The sequence below is a fragment of the Scyliorhinus canicula genome, chromosome 9 (genome assembly GCF_902713615.1).
Source record: "Scyliorhinus canicula chromosome 9, sScyCan1.1, whole genome shotgun sequence".
In the NCBI taxonomy this organism is placed as follows: Eukaryota; Metazoa; Chordata; class Chondrichthyes; order Carcharhiniformes; family Scyliorhinidae; genus Scyliorhinus; species Scyliorhinus canicula.
In genome coordinates, this window is record NC_052154.1 from 179,509,344 (window position 1) to 179,523,084 (window position 13,741).

Here is a 13,741-nt window from a genome sequence, read left to right on the forward strand (position 1 = left end):
CTAAGGGATACCCCAGAGTGCAGGGTCGTGTCCACCAGGTAAGTATAGCTGATTCTGCAGGAGGAGGAGACAGAAACATTCCATCCGAATAGGCACCTGGAATGTCAGGGGACTTAATGACCCAGTGAAAAGATCCAGAGTCTTTGCCCACCTGAAAAATCTGAACATAGTCTTCCTCCAAGAAATACACCTGCGGGAGAATGGCCGACTGTGGGTAAGAAAGGGCTGGGTGGGACAGACGTACCATACATGCAATGGTACAAGAGCTAGGTGGGGTGCCTATACTGCTCAATAAGAGGACGGCGTTTTCAGCGATGAGGACACGCAGGGAGACGGTACGTCATGGTCAGTACTGTCCTGGAAGATGCATCAGTGGTCCTGGCTAACGTGCACGCTCCCAACTGGGACACCACTAAATTCTGGAAATCCCCGACACAGACACACACTGACTCATTGTGGGCGTGGTGGGACTTTAACTGTGCACAGGACCCACACTCCGAATATGGTACGAGTTGAGGCAACACTTTGGCCTGACCAAAATGTCCGCCATGGCCCACCAGCTGTAACAACCACAGGTTCACATCAGCCACAATGGACGCCACCTTCAAAAGGTGGAGACAGGGCGAGAGGAAACTGACAGTTAGCGACATTTACACAGACGACAGATTAACAACTTTGGAGGAACTGACTGAGAGGTTCCAGCTGCCCAAAGGAAACGAATTAAGGTGCAAACAAATCAAAAACTTCCTCCATAGGAAACAATGATGTATCCAAGGACGCCGAAACATTCACTGGCAGAGGAACTGTTGAAAGCGGGAGACTTGGCGATAGGGAACTGCGAGGACTTGTATGGATGTCTGCTGGCGGAGGCACGCTCCCCCTTGGATGAGATGAGAGAAAAATGGAAAGAAGAATTAGACATAGAAATGGGGGAGGGAGGAATCTGGATCAAAGCACTGAACAGGGCAAACTCCACCGCCATATGTACAGGGTTGAGCCTAATGCAGCTAAAAGTTGTGCACAGAGCACATCTAACAGAACCTGAATGAACAGTTTCTTCTTGGAGGTGGAGGACAAATGTAAACGGTGCCAGAGAGGCCCAGCCAACCACACCCATATGTTCTGGGCCTGCCCCAGACCTGTCAGGTTCTGGACAACCTTTTTTGAGGCAATGCCCAAGGTTGTGGGGGTGAGGGTGGAGCTGTGCCCAAAGGAGGTGGTCTTCGTGGTCTCAGAACAGCCAAAACTCTTCATGGGAAGGGGAGCCGACGCCCTATCATTTGCCTCTCTACTTGCCAGCCAAAGAATCCTGCTCTGCTGGCATCGGCAGCACCAGCCAAAGCTGCAGACTGGCTGTCTGATCTGTCGGAACTCCTCCAACTGGAGAAAATAAAATTTGCCATTCGCAGGTTAGAAGAGGACTTCCACAAGATTTGGAAAGCATACACCAACTTGTTCCAAGGCATGTTCATAGCCAGCAACCAATAGAATGGGGCGGAGGGGGTGGGTGGGTGGGGGGGGGGGGGGGGGGGGCAGGGGGGGAGGCACAGACAAGCCACAAAACGCAAAGAAAAGGGGCAGGAGGGGTAAAAGGGAGTGGGGGCGGGGCAAAAAAACCCACGGGGGGACCACAGGATACAGGCAGCATAGACGGGGAGCACGGGCCCCGAGGACATGAGGGAGAAACAGGGTCAACACCAGCATGCTGGACGATACGTCCTCCCCGTGTGTGCGTGGGTTTCCTCCGGGTGCTCCGGTTTCCTCCCACAGTCCAAAGATGTGCGGGTTAGGTGGATTGGCTATGCTAAATTGCCCGTAGTGTCCTAAAAAGTAAGGTTAAGGGGGGGGTTGTTGGGTTACGGGTATAGGGTGGATACGTGGGTTTAAGTAGGGTTATCATTGCTCGGCACAACATCGAGGGCCGAAGGGCCTGTTCTGTGCTGTACTGTTCTATGTTCTATGTTCTATGTTCTATGATACACGCCAGGGCCAACATCGGGAGCCCAACCAGGGCAGACTGGCCAGATAGGGTCTGCAACCACAAGGGGTGGGGGTGCGGGGGGGGGGGGGGGGGTGCATGGGAGTAGTTATAAGTTTCCTTCTTCGAATATGTATATTTTCTCTTTCTGTTTTGTGCGTCTCTGCTCGTTTCTCCGAGGGAGCTCTTATGCAAACGCTGAACGTTCAGTGATTGCTGGACTACCCATCATGAAAATTTACAAATCAAATTAAAAATATTTGGAAAAAGAAGAAATTAATTATCCGAAGTTCTTTGATTCCATAAAAATATTTTGGCGTCTAACATGTTCCTAAATAGATTTTTCTGTCACTTGCGTGAATTAAATATTCCCACTTTGCATTTGTGCGAAAAAAATGTATTAAGCTGCATCGCGAACTGAACTCTATTCACAGAATATGACATAACATTGTGATTTAATGTATTGCCAGAAAGCAGTTGAGATAGATGAAGAAAATGCTTTATATTACAAATTCCTTATCCAAATACATTATCAACAAACTGGACAGCTCTTAAGAAGCACACTTCTGCTATAATGAATATTTCATGGAACAATTACTGATTCACAGTGAGTGGCACAAAGATTGTGTCAGTGCAACACCTCAATTGGACTCTGAGAAAGGTGAAGGCCAGATAAGACAATGAAGAGTTACACTCTTGGGCGGGTTGGATGATAATCTGTTGTACTATTATGAGTATGCAACTGCTGTGCTTTTGCAGGTATGTTTTTTGTGTGTCTGCTGGATTAAAACCTTTGTCAAACATAAGGAAATGTCAGGCATACGCGCAAAACATTTGTTCAGTTAAAACGTTAAAACAAGCTAAAAAATGTTCTCCGTCTTGACAACTAAATATATTAGCACAGATTCTTCAGTCAAAGGTAATAGTGAGATTAATGGCCCTCCCTGTTATTAATTCATAAATGATAGAGCAACATTTGGTGGTGGAAGGATATGCAGTTAAATATTAAAAACCCAGGTGTTGTTATTCCAGTTGCCCTGCATTTCCATTAGCTTCACAACAATGACATTTTGTTATCTGGGTTACTGTTGAAATGCATTGAATATTGTGAAATTGATGAATCTGAGCAGTAGATATTGTAGCCACCGAAGCTGGCCACTTCCCGACATAAAATGGAACATTGAGTTGCATGCAGGGAAAACTGGACAAGGTCAGAAAGGCAAGCAGGTTGCAGAACCTCTCTGTGGATTCTGTCTGTGAAGAAACCAGCCAGCATAGAAACTAGCAAGTTTGCATACTAATGGAGCGATTCCCGGTGATTCCCGAGCACAATGGACACAACAATTAGGTGCAATAGAAACATTCTATAGCATGTCAAACTTCTCGGCGCCAACGGAGTCTGAAACAAAAGGACACAAACAAGTTAGAAAGAACCGCCCCGCGATCGAGGAACAGCCTCAATATTGGGGGATTCGTATCAATCGATTGGGATGAGACCCAATCGATTGCCAGTGAGTTAGGGGTCCGCCAAAAAGGGCGCGAAGCCCCTGGGACCTATAAAAGTAAGGTCCCAAGATGAACCTTCTCTCTTAGCAAGCCTCTCTCTCTTAGCCAGCCCTCCTCTCTCTTAGCCGGCCCTACCAGCAGAACACCTTTGCAGCAGCTCTCTAGGAACTTGAACGTGAGAAGGAGAGGCCTGGCCAATTGCTACACCGACAAATATGTGTCATACAATGCCCGCTACGAGAATAGACACTCCTGACCCCTTTAGTCCACACCAACTGGAAGCCTGCGAATCCAGGACAGAGCAAGAGGCCATTGTTCCCTGATCCGGCAGTTCCCTTATTCCAGATAAGTATTGGTCTAGTAGTGGTAGGAATAGTTTAGTCTTAGTATTATATGCATGAGAAGTAAATAACTGTGTAATAATAAACGTGTCTTGTTTGAACTTACTAACTTGTGTATTGAGTCATTGATCTGAACTTGAACCTTGTGGCGGTATCATAAAGATACCTGGCGACTCTAGAGCTAAGGAATAAAACAGAGCCAATTGAGTGTAAAGCACACTCACCAGAACGAGCAACAATATGGACCCAACTAAGCTTAACATCTCTTCCATTTTGTATCTAAGCAGCCTTTTAATAATTTTATTGTTGCTGTTAATAATTTTATTGTTGCTGCATCTCTTCCCACACCTAGAGGTGCACAAAACAAACTTTATCTGTTCCCATAATGAGGTTCTTCCTGAAACAGGTCTTTGACCTGTTGCCAGAGGCTTGTAGCTCAATGGGGCACCACTCTGCATCAAGCTTGTCAGACCAGGAGTTTTACCCACTCTACCAGCTGCCTTTGGTGTGTTGGACAGATTTTGCCAGTTCATATTCAATCTGATTTGCCACATTATGAACGCATTTTCCATGGATATCAGATCCTGAGGTAGAACTCAAATCCAGAGCCCACTGCACCATAAGACCCCCATTTTTGGTGATAAACGTTCATTGCTGCCAGTCAACCTCTTTGATGTAAATTGTCTATTATAAGAGTAAAATATTATTCTGTCAGGTTTTGATTCAATCTATAAGTTTGCGGATGATACGACTGTGGTGGGTCGTATCTCAAAAAACAATGAATCAGACTATAAAAGGGAGATACATCACTTGGTTGCATGGTGTACCGAAAACAACCTATCTCTAAATGTCAGCAAGACCAAGGAACTGATCATTGACTTCAGGAAGTGTAGCACACCCCCACCCACCCCCCACCCCCCCCCCCCCCCAGCCCCCCCCCCCCCCCCATCTATGTAAATGGCTCCGAAGTGGAGATGGTCGATAGCTTTAAGTTCCTGGGGGTCACCATCACCAACAGTCTGTCCTGGTCCACTCACGTTGATGCAACAGACAAGAAAGCCCGATAAACGTCTCTACTTCCTATGGAAGCTGAAGAAATTCGGCATGTCTGCATCGACTCTCACAAACATCCACAGATGTGCCAGAGAGAGCATCGTATCCGGCTGCATCACAGCTTGGTATGGCAACTGCTCAGCCCGAGATTGCAAGAAACTGCAGAGTGTGGTGAACACAGCCCAACGCATCACACAAGCTTCCCACTCTCTCATTGATTCTGTCTACACCTCCCGCTGCCTCAAGAAGGCAGACAGCATTGTCAGAGACCCCTCCCACCCAGGTTCGCCCTGTTCCGCACCCTTCCATCAGGCAGAAGATACAGAAGTCTGAAGACCCGCACTTGCAGACATAAGAACAGCTTCTTTCCGCAGCTACTAGACTCCTCAACGACTCCCCCTCGGACTGATCTGACCCCTGTAAGAACACTGGGCGTGACTCTCCGCAAATGCGGCGAGTCGTAAAGGCTGCCGTGAAACTGGCCGTGTTTCACGGCAGCCTCTGTACCCCCTCCCAGGACCCGATTCTCCCCCCCCTTGGGTGGGGATAGCAGCGGGGCCCCGTGAGGCACGGCATCGCGGGCTTAGCGACCGTCGCTAAGTCCACGCGCCAAGCGTCACGCTAGCTGACGCGCACGATGACAGCTCCAACCCGCGCATGCGCGGATGACGTCACCACGCAGACGCGTCAAACCCACGCATGCGCGGGCCATCATGCCCTTCAGCCGCCCCGCGGACTGATCCTGTGGGGCGGCGGAAGAACAAATAGTGCGCGGGTATCGGACCTGCTGCCCGCGATCGGTGCCCACCGATCGCAGGCCCATGCCACCCTTGGCATGGCCGTGGTGCGGCTGTGCCAATCGGTGCCATGGTTGTCCGGGACGGGCACTTTGCGGCCATTTTCACTAACGGTGAGATCAGGTGTGATCGCGTTCGTGAAAACGGCCGTAAAGGCCTGGGAACTCGGCCCTTCGGCCTGGGGAGAACCGCTGTTCGCCGTAAAAAATGGCGAGCAGCAATTCGTGTCGTGGGGCGGCCGTGGGGGGGGGGGAGAATAGCGGGAGGGCGTGAAAACTGTCGGGAAGGCCCTCCCGCTATTCTCCGCCCCGCCGTGGGCAGCGGAGAATTGCGCCCACTATTCACAACACCCTATGCTGCCTTTGCTCATGTATTTGCTTTATTTGGCCCTTGTTCTGCAGTGTAACCAATCACTATTTATCGATGCACTATTTGTCAATGTACTCTGTCGATTATTCTTTTTATCTACTATGTTCGTACTGTGTACGTTCCCTGGGCCGCAGAAAAATATTTTTCACTGTACTTCGGTATATGTGAAAATAAATCAATCAATCAATTTTAGGATTCTAAAAGTTCAAATGTAAAACCTTTAAAACTTTACCTTTGTTGTTATCATGTTTTAAAAAATAATCACAGGAGACTTAGAGACAGGTCAAGGTTGTTTATTCAAGCACTCAAGCATGCCGGGAGAACACTATTTCAGTGAATAGTGTGGAACAATGTGCACAGAACATTGTTTCAATCTTGTCTCCATATAGTTAACCAAGCAGAACGCCTCCTTGCTTGGCATTATGGGCGAGATTCTCCGCACTCCCGACGGTGCGGAGAATAGCGTGGCTCGTAAAATTTTACGGCCACGCTGTTCCGACGCCCTCCCGCTATTCTCCACCCCCCCCCCCCACGCCCAACTCCCGACACAAATCGCTGCCGCCGTTTTTTTACAGCCGGCAGCGATTCACAGCTGATAGATGGGCCGAGTTCCCAGCTCTTTACGGCTGTTTTTACGAACGGCAAACACACCTGGTCTGGCCGTTCGTAAAAACGGCCGTAAACACTCGCATTTTATAACCATGGCACCGATTGGCACGGCAGTACCACGGCCGTGCCAAGGGTGCCATGGACCCGCGATCGGTGCCCACCGATCGCGGGCAGCGGGCCCGATGCCCGCGCACTATTTGTCCTTCCGCCGCCCCGCAGTATCCATTCGCGGGGCGGCTAGGGGCATCCCGGCCTGCGCATGCGCGGGTTTCGCGCAAATACGCGATGACGTCATCCGCGCATGCGCGGGTTGGAGTCTTCCAATCCGCGCATGCACGGCTGACGTCATATGACGCGTCAGCCGGCGCTAACTCGGGCAAGCGGGCTTAACGAAATTCGTTAAGCCCGTGATGCCGGAGGTTACGGCGTCGGGCTGCTAGCCCCGACCGGGGACCAGAATCGGTTCCCGGTCGGGAAGGGGGGGGCTGGCGTCAAACCCGCCCGGATTTGACGCCAGCCTTACGATTTCTCCCCATATGGGAGAATCTCGCCCATAGTCTTTTCCCATTTTCCCAGAGTCTAAACATAATCTGCCCTGACTCAATGTATATCCTTTGAAAAGTAAACAAATTAGATTTCCAAGACTTTTCTGAAGAATTCTAATGATTCAGGCACTGGGTGATACAAGGTTGGTCAGACAACTCATGCTAAGGTACACTGTTGTACAGAGTTTCCGAGATGACTGACATGTGCTTTTTTTATTGTGAATATGTTAGCTTTAATCTCCTTTTGCAACATTTATTGATTTCCCCCAATAGCCTTGTTGGCATTTTTCTCTTTTAATTCACTGTTTCTCTCTCTTTATTTCTCTTTCTGCAACTGATTAAACACTGAATTTGTCCACTCAAAGTTAGACTTCTCTCTCAGGATTTGCACTGTTTAATTCATAATTCTTCCATCTGATTGTGTGAGGAGACATATGGTTGCAAAGGCCTATGTCACTCAGGTCACAGGTTCCCGGTTTCGCTCACTGTGATGTATCAGTTCCCACATTCACCAAAAACGTTTGAAAATGTAAGTGTGAAACGGCTAATTTTACCTTGTGACAGATGCCATGACATGCCCTGCCACAGCAAGTTATCACCCATTACATACTATTAAAATAATGCACTAAAGTATTCAACCCTACTGAGATGGAATTATTACTACCTGAGAAATGCCCTTCACAAGTTACTTATCCAAAGTTCTTAACAATAATTGAGCTTGTGAATTGATCTCATCCATATTTGTGAAGTTGTAAGTTGCCTTCAAAGTGCTCTGTCTATTACATAAGCCAATAATTCTTGACTATGGCAAATGTACAATCTAAGAAAGCACGGGAGGCATAGCAACCCATGCATTTCATCATCTTCCGTAGAACTACCAGCTGCATCAACCTCTTGAAACTCCAAGTATTTCTTGTTTCTCTTTCAGCTTGTGAAGGAAACAGATTATTATCTTCCTGCCGTACAGTAATTATTTCTGAGACAGTGGTTTGTGGGTTAGAGTTAGCTCTGCTGACATTTCTCAGTCGCCCATAGCAGGGACATCACTGTAGACTTATGTTTCATTGCCTATAATTAATGAACTAAACAACTGTGTTCCACACATATTCCCTGAGGTGCAGAATACCAACTCCTCTCTCTACTGGTGTTTTTCTCCAGCTTATCAACAATTCCCTGAAATTGCCTCATAAAATATTTAAAAATGGCACTTTGACAGTCATGCCCAGGAACACATGGGTAGTAGCATGCATATCTCTGAACACAGTCAATTAACTCCGTTCCACAATCTTTATTTGTCTATCCCTGTTAACACAAAAGCACACACGTACCCCGAAAGAATTGTAAGCACTGTAGGATCAGGGTGTTGGGGACAGTAAGGGTTATTTTGAGAATGGGGAAACAATACCACCCAAGGTACGATGTAGAGAGTCACATGGAGGTAGTAGAGCATAGTGTTGAGTCTGGTAGAAGTCGTTATGAAAATAGCACCTAATCAAGTCTGTAATATACAGACACACACCTCCTGCTCCTATTTTCCAAGTTTATATGAAACAATGTCTGAAGCCACCCACAAAACAGAATATGGCCTTTGACCAGGAGCTTGAGGCCCCCTGGTCTACTATATAACTGTGTGAGTCCATCATGATGCATTTGCAGGGTTGGCACTTTGTTTGTTTGTTTGTTTGTTTGTTTATTGTCATGTGTGCCAAGGTACAGTGAAAAGTATTTTTCTGCGAGCAGTTCAACAGATCATTAAGTGTATGAAACGAAAAGGAAATAAAAAAAATACATAATAGGGCAACACAGGTACACAATGTAACTAGTTAACACCGGCATCAGGTGAAGCATACAGGGGTGTAGTGTTAATGAGGTCAGTCCATAAGAGGGTCGTTTAGGAGTCTGGTAACAGCGGGAAAGCAGCTGTTTTGAGTCTGTTTGTGCGTATTCTCAGACTTCTGTATCTCCTGCCCGATGAGAGAAGTTGGAAAAGTGAGTAAGCCAGGTGGGAGGGGGTCTTTGATTATGCTTCCCGCTTCCCCCAGGCAGCGGGAGGTGTCGAAGGAGTCAATGGATGGGAGGCAGGTTTGTGTGATGGACTGGCTGCGTTCACAACTCTCTGATGTTTCTTGCGGTGCTGGACCAAGCAGGTGCCATACCAGGCTGTGATGCAGCCAGATAGGATGCTTTCTATGGTGCATCTGTAAAAGTTGGCAAGAGTTAATGTGTGCATGCCGAATTTCCTTAGTTTCCTGAGGAAGTATAGGCGCTGGTGTGCTTTCTTGGTGGTAGCGTCGACGTGGGTGGACCAGGACAGATTTTTGGTGATGTGTACCCCCAGGAATTTGAAACTGCTAACCATCTCCACCTCGGCCCCATTGATGCTGACAGGGGTGTGTACAGTACTTTGCTTTCTGAAGTCAATGACCAGCTCTTTAGTTTTGCTGGCATTGAGGGATAGATTGTTGTTGCTGCACCACTCCAGTCAGGTACTATCAGTAGACTCAGGACCGAGAACAGTCTTACAGACAGCACCAAGCTTTCGCTCACAAGAAGTATCGCACTAGAAACCTGCCCAGGCGAAACAGAGAAGACAAGATTTGGATCAGGCAGCTTGACAGCGAAGACTTCATTGTCCTGTGGCATGAAGATCGACACGGTTTGATTTGATGCATACTGCAGAAGACACAATCAGGTAGAACAGGAGAAGTCTTCCCATCATTCCTCGTGGCGAATCTCCAATCATACATGTGAACAAATCAAATGTAGAAACTCAAGTAACTGAAAGACCAAGTGTTACACCTTCAACTCCAGACCAACAAAGTCAACCCAAAGCAGATAAGACAATCACTCCTTCGAACTTTGTCAGAACAAGATCTGCAAGAGCAATAAAGGGCATTATTCAGCCACCAGGTTACGCTCGGTGAAAGCCGGGCATGTCGGGTGAATGCCGGCAGAGGCCCAAATCGGACTTTGCGACGGGCGCCGGGCTGATCGCGAGTCACCTGACTCACTATGCCTGGTGCAATCAGCATGATCCAGATAATGATATTTCAATTATTCATTAGGTTCATTTAAATATGTGGACACTGTGCGGAGTCTGCACTTTCTCCCCGTGTCTGCATGGGTTTCCTCCGGGTGCTCCGGTTTCCTCCCACAGTACAAAAATGTGCAGGTTAGGTGGATTGGCCATGCTAAATTGCCTCTTAATGTCTAAAAAAGGTTAGGTGGGGTTTCTGGGATATGGGGATGACGTGGAGGTCTGGGCTCAAGTAGGGCCCTCTTTATAGGAGTAGAAGCAGACTCAATGGGCTGAATGGCCTCCTTCTGCACTGCAAATTCTATGATTCTACCACATTAACCCAGTGCCTAGTAGTCACCGGCTGTATCAGCAAGGCCTCAACCGGGCACCGATTAGTACTGGTCACCAGAAGCAGAGACCAGGTGTGATGGTTACTTGGAGGTTTCAGAGGCTATTGGAGCCCCCCAGGTGGTCAGAGACAGGGCAGGGTAGTAACCTGGCACTCCCCCATTACTCGGGCACCCTGGGAGTGCACTGCCCAGGTGCCAGGTTGGTACTTCCAAGGGTCAGGACCTGATTCCCATGAAAGGGAGGTATGAAGAGTGGGGGGGCTGAAGGGGCCTCATAAAGTTCATAGGTGTGAGCGGTGTTCTGAAAGGGGGGCAAAAAGGGGGTGGCGGTGCCTGAAAATGGGGTGCCCTCAGCATCCCAATGGGGGGTGTCCTCACGTAGGGGGGTAATGCCCATGTCTATGGGTGCGGCATTGCCCATGGAAGGGGGCATTGGGGGACGCTCAAGCACACTTGGTGATTGGGGTGTCCTTCTAAAAGGGCAACCCGATCTCTGAGGAGCCGGTCTCCCCGGCCAGTTCAGCTTCCCACTGCAGAAAAAATGTCTAAATGTGGGTTGGACTGGGGAGAAACTCCCCAAGCCCCCAAACAATGACTAAGTGTGGGTGAATCCAGGTCTGGATCTCACCCAAAAAGCCGACGGGAAGCACCCCGCCAGACTTTGCTGAAATTACACTTTTCAGTTGAATCAAACCCATATCCTCCAGACCATCTGAATTTGTAAAGACAGGGGACGCGATTCTCCGATGCCGTACGGCATCGGGAAAGCCGCCGTGAACTCGGCCGAGTTTCACGACGGCATCGGAGGCCGCTCCTCACCCCCTATTCTCTCCCGCCCCCCCGCCCCCCCCCCCCCCCCGGGGGCTAGGAGCAGCGTTTTGAGAAACTCGGCCGCCGGGCCTTGACGCTTGACGCGGCACCTAAGTGACGTCAGCTGCGCATGCGCAGGTTGGCGGGCTCCAACCCTCGCATGCGCAGTTGCCATCTTCCCCTCCGCTGCCCCGCAAGACGTGGCGGCTTGATCTTGCGGGGGGGCCGAGGGGATAGAGTGCAGCTCTTGGAGACACCAGCCCGACGATCGGTGGGCACCGATCGAGGGCCAGTCCCCTCCCGAGCACGGCTGTGGTGCTCGATCCCCTCTCTGCCCCCCACAGTCCCCAAACTTACCTTTCGCGCTATGTTCACACCGGCAGCGACCAGGTGTGGTTGCCACCGGTGTGAACAGGTCGGGAACGTCAGGCCGCTCAGCCCATCCGGGCCGGAGAACCGCCGGTCGCCGTGAAAAATGGTGAGCAGCAATTCCGCGACACGCCATTTTGGGGTGGGTGGGAAAATCGTGGGGGGTGCCAGGGCGGCGTGTCGTGATTCGCATGGGCCTCCCGCGATTGTCCCACCCGGCGTGGGGAGCTGAGAATCGCACCCAGGGATTTTAGGGAGAAAAGGGATAGTATGTAAATATTCTTTTTTTAATTCATTCAAAGGCTATGGGCATTGCTGACTATTATTTATTGCCCATCCCTAATTGCTCCTGAAAATACACTTAGGCAAGGACTTGGGGGAGGTGAAGTATTAGTGTGTTCTGATTGCCAGGGTTAATGTGGCACATGGGAAACAGTATCACCCACATTATGAGATAGAGAGTCATGAGACACATGGGAGTAGTAGAGTGCAGTGGTTTGTCTGGCAGAAGATAGCACCTGGTCAAGACTCTGTCCCTTATAAGAGTTATCTGTCATTAATAAACTTATTATTCAATCATACAAGCCTCTAGATGTCTTGAGCAGACAACATGCAACCTTATAACAAGTACCAGGCATTGAATATTTACCCACCCTGATACCTCTTTAGTCAAATTGCAGTTTGACCACATCTGGGGCGAGCATTGAGGAAGGGAGACTCATTTTTTTTTAATTTAGAGGACCCGATTATTTTTTTTCCAATTAAGGGGAATTTAGCATGGCCAATCCAACTAACCTGCATATCTTTTGGGTTGTGGGGGTGAAACCCACGCAGACATAGGGGGGAATGTGCAAACTCCACACGGACAGTGACCCAGGGCCAGGATTTGAACCCGTCGCCGTAGTCCCAGTGCTAACCACTGCGCCGCATGCCGCCCGGGAGAGACTTATTCTTGTGCTGCTGATGGATGACATTTGATTTGCTACAGTTCCATGATGTGCACCTTTTTTAAAATCAGATTAATCATTATTAGACAAAGAATCTCAGATAACAAGTCCCTTATAATGAAGCAAAAGCAGATCTGACAGAAAATTGAAGAAGAGATTAAGAAGGTGCAGCAGAGCTGTTTGAAACAGGAGGAACGAGAAGGGGCAGACTGGAATTGGCTGAGACAGCAGAAATAACAATTTCAGTTGCATTGTCGGTTGTAATCACCTGACAGGAGAGTCAGAAACATCTTCAACAACTATGCATTGTAAAAATAATGGGGAAACAATATTTTCACTAACCCTTGATGACTGAAAATTAAACATAATTACTCATAATGGTCTGGATTTTGTGGTCAGTGGCGAATGACATACAGCAAAACAATGCCAGAAAGGTCTAGCCACCTGTCACTTGACAGCACACACACCCCAGTGATTGGTTCCTCGAGTTGAACAGCAGGTTTCTTCAATTGTTTGTAATAGGCAGAGTACAGACCGTACTCCAACCCACGCTTGCAAAACCCGAAACAAAATATCCACTGTTAGATGCGACTGCGATTGGCCAGCTCCTGCTGAGGAGGGCATTCCCTCAACGGTGATTTGGGCACCAGCCCAACAAAGTGGGCACAGGAAGCACAGCTTTAATGCCAGCCTCCAGACCTCCTTAAAACAAGGGGCACCCCAGCATGAAGGGAAGGTAAAGCCTGCTAGTGACCCCCCCACCGGAAGATTGCGAGACTGAACCCCAGCCTTGAATTGAACCTATCAGTGCTCCCCGCATCCTCTCCAGAGCACCGTGAGCATTTAACACCTTGGAGGGTGATGGTTGTCTCTGGGCGGGATTCGCCGCCAGCGTGATTCTTTGTTTTGTCGGCGCCCGGGGGTTTCCCAATGGCGTGGGGCGACCTCACAATGGAAAACCCTATTGACCGGCCGGCATAACTGAGAATCCAGCTGGTGGGTCGGCGCAGAAATGTGGCGGGGTTGAGCAACGAATCCAGTCCTATGA